Source organism: Triticum dicoccoides, chromosome 5B (genome assembly GCF_002162155.2).
Source record: "Triticum dicoccoides isolate Atlit2015 ecotype Zavitan chromosome 5B, WEW_v2.0, whole genome shotgun sequence".
Taxonomy (NCBI): domain Eukaryota; kingdom Viridiplantae; phylum Streptophyta; class Magnoliopsida; order Poales; family Poaceae; genus Triticum; species Triticum dicoccoides.
In genome coordinates this window covers 124682529-124689641 of record NC_041389.1, presented here as the reverse complement: position 1 = coordinate 124689641, position 7113 = coordinate 124682529, and the positions used below count along the sequence as shown (strand labels likewise).

Below are 7113 nucleotides of genomic sequence, written 5' to 3'. Positions count from 1 at the left end.
AAGCCATGTTAGCCAGCGACCAAGGGACCGGCCATATGCTTAGAGAAATGAAAAATTGTTTGCACATTATTGTTGTTGTTGATCAAAGTTAGTGAGACCATGATGTATAGTGCGTGAGTGGCACTTTGGCAATATAAATGGAAATCGGCATGTGGCTACTCAAGTGCTGTTCATTTTCTTCGAAAAGGACTCAAGTGCTGTTCATACACCCTGTGTTTACTTAATCCAGTGGCCTAGCAAAGTGGACTGCAGCTTTTTCTGCAAGGGCAAAGATTCTAGGAGGAAAATCTTTGGTTACTTAAGTTGTTGGATGTGCAAAAAAAGGAATCACACACACGTTAACCATACACGTGATGCAAAGATTTTTGCATAGTTTGACTAGCAGTGACACGACCAATTTTGCCATTTTTTATATATCTGTCATACTAAATTGAGTGCTCAAAACATTTTAAAAGTTTGACTTTGTTTATTTTTCACTCAAAAAGATAAAATTGTAACGAATGTGATGCAGCAATAGTATTGTGCGGCAGTCTTAAAATTTTGAGTGAAAACATATAATACGGGGCAAACCCTATGGTGGCCCAATTTTCACGCACTAGAAGCGGATTTGAGGATGAGCACAAAGAACACAAGGGGGAATAGAGAGAAAACACTAGGGAAACACACAAATCAATACATGTAGATGATAAAAGATACACACAGATAGATCCTTGATCCAAATCATTCAAAGAAAGAAATGAAACAAGAGATAGTTCTTCCCCCAAGTCTTAGGACAAGGAGGGCTTGAATTCCACAAGAGGAATCTTCACCCGTACGTGGCCTTTGATACTCCCATGAGTCTTCTCCCTCAGGAGGCCTTCATCGTTAATACTCCCTCTGTTCTCTTTTGTAAGATGTTTAAGACAGCTAAAATTGAACTGTTTTGGGTGTTGTCTTAAATGTCTAAAACGTCTTACAAAAGTGAACGGAGGGAGTAGTAATTTAACCGATTACTCTCGCGACATCATAGCACCCAAGTGTCTAGCCCTCGCGGTGACCCAAAGTTTGGCCTCACCCTTAATAAGCTTTAGAATGTAGAATGGTGTCGATTGTTTTTCGGAACACTCTCGCATTCGTCTCGTTCCAATCACCCAAGCGATATGCATGGTGAGGGTGCTAACATACTTCAAAGGGAAGGATGTCGCATGGCTGAAAGGCCACCAAGGAATTTGTCTAGATTTAAGTACCCGCAACGGATAGGGACGACAGAGCTCTTCTGAAAGTTTGTTGCAAGCCTGGTGACCTCGCCAAAGGAGAGGAGACGTCTTGTGTGGCAGGAGTGACCAAGATGGCCGCGTCATCAGCATACAAGGATCACCCTCCCTCTAATCTTGTGTAAAAAGTCATGTTCCATGGCAACATCGAGGATCTGCTGCTGCAGAGGGTCAATGGCGAGGACAAAGCAGGGGCGGTGGAGTCACCCTGACTCAATCCTCGACCATGGATTTGATTTGAATATGTGTAAAGGAAGATGAGAAAAGTTTCAATTTAGTTAAGGTTTTAGTATGATTTGATTAAGTTAATGCAAGAGACATAAGGGAGGGAACATCGAGGCGAGGGGTAGTTTGGACTTTGGACGCGCGGACATACAACACCCTAACTCCTAGAGATCGCATGTAGTTCCACCTTAGGGCCTCTTTGATTCATAGGATTGCAAAAGGACAGGAATAGGGAAAATGTAGGATCGGAATGGCATGTCCACTGGATCCCTATGGGATTTGTGTTTGTTTGATTGTGTCACGGGAAAAACAAAGGATTTCTTCCAAGAGGTTTGAGTGGATGTTAGAATTCCTGTGAAATGTAGTACAAATGAATCCTTAGGAAAAAATCCTATAGGATTCAATCCTACGAATCAAACGACGAATGTAGGAAAAATTCCTAAGGATTATAATCCTTCAAAAATCCCATGAAAATCCTTTGACTCAAAGAGACCCTTAATTTCGATGGTTGCTGTGGCAGGAATGACATCCGTGGCTCAACAGAGTTTTTGTTTTTTGAGATAGCTTACCAGGCTTGCTGCCTGGTGATGGCTCAACAGAGTTGAAGATGTACTGCACCGAACACTGCGGAAGAATCCTCCGAATTCCCTTCCCTTGGCTAGATCACAGCTTCCAAATCCACGCACGGACGCTCCAGTTTATCTAACACGGCAACCGGCGCTGCCTGTTTCCCGGTGATCAACTGCCCGAAGCTGACGGGCTCCGTGAACTTTGTCGCCGCCGCGCCGTCGAACATGGCGGCAACGGCTCGCTGGTAGGCGGCCTGCGTCCCATGGACCTTGTCCCAGAACACGTAGCCGTCGCGGTCGGTGCAAAGGTTCGAGCTCGCCGAGCAGTTGAGCTCCGCGTTGAGCCTCCCTCCTCCGCAGCACGCGCTAGTCGCCTCCTGCAGTCCTGATGATACGATCCAACGGTTCATTAGGTAAGAACAACCGGACGGCGCGCCGTTAGGAATGCAGAAGAATTATTACATGAAACAGTTTGACTTTCACAGAGATCGGTGAACGATCCAGTGTTCCAGTAACCGATTGGTGGCTCAGAGGTAACCGTGTATAGATTAGCCGAATGTTTTCATTCCATTTTACTCCAATATATTTTTGATTGCGCAGACCTTGTAATAGAAATTTTGAAGAAAGAAATTGACCCTTGTTGCATCGAACTCAGGCAAAGAGAGCTAACCGTTGTCCAGCTCCGGGTTGGTGATCATGTCGGAGAAGATGCCGTAGATGCTGGCGATGGAGTACTCCATGCCTGGCATCGAAGCTGCCGTGGCGCTGGCCATTTCAAGCCGGAGTAGGGCATTGAACCGCCGGGCCAGAGAGTTGGCAGTGGTGTCACACGTGCCATCATGTCCAAAGGAAATTCTGCAGCCCGGCAAGCATCCGATGGGCAGCGCATCCAGCAGTCCTAGCCTCCGTGCCCCCAGCCTGTACAACTCCTGCCCACATATTGTGTGTGTGCATCCGTGCGTTTGAAATTATGAGGGTCAAAGAGATTTCATTTAAACATGTGTGGTTCTTTTGCTATTCTGGCAAAATGTTATGAAAACAGTCAAGTTAAAATAACATCCTGGACATTGAGATGGACATACTGACAAGGTTTATCTGAAATCAAATGTCACTGAGATCTCCCGAAATACCAGACAAGATTTCAACCTCCTGTTGCTCACGTGAACCTACCTTGATGTGCTTGAGGTAGGTGGTGACCGTTTTGGCGATGTAGGCCGATGCATCACTTCTGGTTGCCCTACCGTCACTAAATGCCGAGAAATCGTGCCTGCGGTGCTGATGAGGAATAGGGACCGGGACAGCAAGCGATTGACCCTATTATTTCGCAGCTTGTTGGCCTCGATCATGGTCACCTTGGTGTCTGCAAACAGCTTGATCTGTTCTCGGAGGGTGATCGTGCCGTTCCCCTACATTTTGTTAGGCAGAGGTCACATGTAACTGAAAACATGGACACATTCTCTAAACTGCAGTTAATTTGGTTCATAAGGATATGTCAGCAATAAAATTAAAATTTGAGAATCATAACATATTTTTTTATGAAAATCCTGATGGTATTGTTTCCATTTGACCAGTCACAATAATATTCTTACATTCGAATGTCAAAGTTAGAGAAGCTTTACTGCATGCTTTATAGCACATCATCTACCTTGAAACCGAGATAGTAAATGTCAATCAAGCTTAATTCACAACAAGTACTCTCCCTCTTCAGACTTCAGGGTCTAATTTGCACTGCTAATAAACATAACGAACTAAGATATGTGCAGAAATAAGAGGTGTTGATTGGGCAAAATCATACTGTGTGTGTGGATAGTAACTCGAGTGATGTAAGTGCAGGTTCTAAATTATGTACATTTGTACATACATACAGTGTCGTCAAGGATTCCTGATCCACCGGAAGCATAATTGGCCCCAACGCGGCCGCTCAGGAGGTCAAGGATCGTTTGCGGCGTCAAGGAGAGGTAAGCTAAGGGGCTCATGTCAAACCCCACACATTGTGCTGTGTATATATACATAAGTAATGTATGTATTAGTATTACCAAATTGGAACGGAAATAAACACATAGAATTTCTAAATAAAATGGTAATAACTGCAACATTTGGAAAGACAGTATGCAGCATTTCAAGCGAATTGCTATTAGACCTCTTGTAGTTGGAAGTACCATAATGAGTATCATGCACATTTGTATTGAGATCTGGGTGCTACAAATGGGGACCGTGCGCATCAACAACAATGGTTTTGGAGGAGCTATGATGCCCACGTGATGGTCGAAGGGCGGTCTCCTCCGACGAGCCGTTGTATTCTATGGCCGAAGAGCGGTCAAGTTTATGCCTCCCGGACATGATGGCAGAGTTAGAGGCAGTGCTGCTTCAGGGTGGAGTCCATTGCATATTCTACTGTGGTCTGTGGAGGTCTCATCAGACAAAGTGGTTTCGTCCCCAGCTGGCGAGATTGGTTCCATTCTTGAGCAGATTTAGACCCAACTGCAATCTTTAATCTGTGATCATTCAGAGTCCTGTTTGCAAGAACCCAGGATGTATATGTAATTTTCCGCTTATATGACCACGTGTTTGTAAACTTTATTGCCCACCACTTTATATGAGGTCCTGTCTGTAATTTCCTGTAAGTTTTGGCAAAGATTTGAGCGAGCTGGCACTCAAAATATCTGAAGGCATCGTTTAATTTGCATCATCTCAAGCAGCTTGGCAACTCTAAATCGGTAACCGGATCAGACTAAATTAGCTTCAGATCTGTGGGCTAACAGCAGTGTGAAGCATAGGCACAGCGAATGCACAAGGTCTGCACAACTAAAATTATCTTCAGACTTACCGATGATGTCGGCCAGGTTGTAGCCGTTGGTAAACCTCCCGGTCCGTCCGCCGGGGATCGCGCGCGGCAGGTCGACGCCGCAGGGGAAACCCGCCCTGGGCGCCGGCGGCGGCAGGAAGTCGTTGTTGCCGACGTCCACGAGGGAGTCGCCGAACACGTACACCGCGGGGACTGCGCGACGGCGAGCCTCGCTCTCGCCGTCCGCCGAGGAGCAGACGACGGCGGCGGCTAGCAACAAAGCAGCGCCCGCCACCATGAACATCTTCCTCATCGTACAGGTAGACCCATGGATCGGGCGGTGACTGAGCACTAGCTGATCATCAGCTGAGGGTAGCTCCATGCCTACACATCATCATCTTGATTAATGTGAGTCGTTGCCCTGTCGACATGCCTTTGTGGTGGAGGAGCAGACACGTAACGTGGCTGACTGACGTAAGCCATGCGCACTTGTAGGGACAGTGCAATTCCGTGCACATGATTTTTCCTTTTTTTCTTTTTTGGTAAACATGTTTTGGCTGTGCCAAGACGAGAAGATCTTTGACGACCGAAGAAAAATGGGCTTGGAGGCCCACTTGAGCACTCACGGCACCGTTGCCTCGACGAAAAAAGAATTAAAATGAGTTCAAAGAAAGGTACAACATATGACATAGATAGAGGGACAAGGGATGCTTGGCACGAACAGATGATAAAACACAACCAACACGACGGACACCGCGAGCAAGCAAGATGACGTCTTCAGAAAGGAAACGACGTCGTGGAGTCGTCGCCAGCCGGTTCTTCGAACCGTACCTAGACTTTCCTCTAAGCTTGAAGAGGGCGCAGATAAAGGCCCTGGCAGCGCCTGCAAGAAGGTAGAACGACACCCGCGAGTGTCGTCACTGCTAGCATCGACAATCCGAGCAGGGATTTTGCCTTGGGCCGAGCCTGAGCAACCCATAACCGCCAGATCATGATTCGGAGATGAGGCAGACAAAACGATAGTCAGAACCAAGAAGGGGGATGGAGCTACACCTTCCCCAGGCATCGCCAGACGCGCGAGCTTTGAATCTGGCAGAGGGAGGAGGTGTGGAGGTGGATCAGCTACCGCCAGCATGACAAAACATAGTTTGTTTGTGTAATATTTTTTGGTTTCAGAAACAAAGCTTAACCCTTTTTTCATTTTTTTCCCTCCACAAATGAGAGCCTAAAATTACACATATTTTTTGATTTAATTAAAATATGCCATTAGTGTTTTTTTTGCTAGCATTTACGCATGGTAAAGGTTAGGATAGGGAGGGGATCATGCCTAGTTTTTGAAATATTTCCCATCCCCGCTTTATAAATATAAAGCCTTATGCTCAAACTCATGCAAGGTGATAATGAAATCTTCTCACAAAGCATATCAATGAGATAATGAAATCTTCTCACAAAAGCATATCAATGAGATAAATACCAACATAGAGAGTTATGCAGAGCAAAGCTCAAGTGCCCTATAGGACGCCACCAACTCGACGGCGAGCCTGAGCACAGGAGTAGCCAGAACCCAACAAAAAGGCACTCAAGGGCACTGACAAGAACGAAATCTTGCTCCACGGAAAAGCACTTGCGCACACCAAGTTGTTGTCGGAGAGAGCCCACTGCCCTGTTGCTCTGGGTCAAGGAGCGGTGATCATTCTTGTGGACAACAAGGACCGAGAACGGTGACACCATCATTTGGAACTCATGGTTGAACTGTGCTATTCCACCTCATCTGCTTACCAGGCTCAGTTCACTGGTACTACATCCTCCATGTTCGAGCCTACCATTTGGGAGCCTTGGTCACTTCGAAGTGCAAAGTATTCGCTTGGCTCATCAACCAAAATCATGTTTGGAGTGTGGATCGTGTGGCTCAGAGGAGTTAGCCTATTTATAGTTTTTGCCATTTATGAAAGAAGGAGCCAGAAATGTAGGTTCATATTCTCTTTCATTGTTGGTTTCTCCATTAAAATTTACAACATGATAAAAGAACTTTCTTGACCGTCATGGCCTCGACCCCATGATTTGGTAAAACTTTGACTCGGTTCACGATTGGTGGGTAGCAGTCACCACCCGGGCCGATGTTCCTATGATGGCTGCCGCACATCAATCCTCATGCTCGTCACCCAAGAAATTTGGAATGAGCCTTCCAGAATGTGTCAACCATACCTCGATCATATTCTCCAGCATCAAGAAAGAGGCGACACTTTGGGTTGTTGCCGGTGCTTGCTATTGTTATTCGGGG

At 46.1% G+C, this 7113-nt stretch overlaps 1 pseudogene; it reads right to left on the bottom strand.

The window, feature by feature from the left end:
• Positions 1–1882: 1882 nt before the first annotated feature.
• LOC119307755 lies at positions 1883–5235 on the bottom strand (annotated as a pseudogene).
• Between the last annotated feature and the right edge of the window lie 1878 nt (positions 5236–7113).